Source organism: Rhincodon typus, chromosome 8 (assembly GCF_021869965.1).
Source record: "Rhincodon typus isolate 14 chromosome 8, sRhiTyp1.1, whole genome shotgun sequence".
NCBI classification, from domain to species: domain Eukaryota; kingdom Metazoa; phylum Chordata; class Chondrichthyes; order Orectolobiformes; family Rhincodontidae; genus Rhincodon; species Rhincodon typus.
In genome coordinates this window covers 42,032,790-42,033,565 of record NC_063339.1, presented here as the reverse complement: position 1 = coordinate 42,033,565, position 776 = coordinate 42,032,790, and the positions used below count along the sequence as shown (strand labels likewise).

Here is a 776-nt window from a genome sequence, read left to right as displayed (position 1 = left end):
TCTTATCCAAACATATGCTTGATTGGATTGACAGGGTAGATGCAGGAAAGGTTGCATCTGACCGAGGTGCCTGGAACTAGGGGATACACACTCAGAGGCGCACACAGGAAGCAGGCCATTGAGAACTGAGGTAGTGGTGGTGAATCTTTGGAATTTTCTTCCCCCATGGAGCTGTGGAATCTCAGTGGTTAGTTATGTTCAAGACTAATATCAATAGATTTCTATCATTTTAGAAACATCAACAGATATGGGGGGAGGGGAATAATACAGGAAAATGATGTTGAAGTACGAGATCAGCAATGATCTCATTAAACACCAGAGTGGGCTATGAGCTGAATGGCATACTCCTATTCTGGTTTCTAATAGAGCCATATAGCACAGAAACAGACCCTTAGGTCCAACTCACCTGCACTGACCAAGTTTCCCAAACCAGACTAGACCCATTTGCTTACGTTTAGGCCATATCCTTCCAAACCTTTCCTATTCATGTGCCTGTTCAAATGAATTTTAAATGTTGTAACTTTGTGTTCCTGAACCACCACATCTCCTTTCCATTCCAGTCCACGTGTGCTTCCCTCAAAGGCTTATTTTCTGTTGTTCTTTCACTTTGAGTTGTTTTCTTGGCAGTTTTTTGTCAATAGTGGTTTGCCATTACATTCCATATTTGGGGCAGGGAGAGGAGGAAAGTCCAAGCCTATCTGAGAGATAGTAAGAACTGCAGATGCTGGAGTCAGAGATAACACCGTGTGGAGCTGGAGGAACACAGCAGGCCAGGC

At 43.8% G+C, this 776-nt stretch overlaps 1 protein-coding gene across 1 annotated transcript in view; it reads left to right on the top strand.

The window, feature by feature from the left end:
• Positions 1 to 776, top strand: part of LOC109932736 (thioredoxin domain-containing protein 16-like) — a 105,474-nt gene that overhangs the window by 72,327 nt on the left and 32,371 nt on the right. The window lies entirely within an intron of this gene.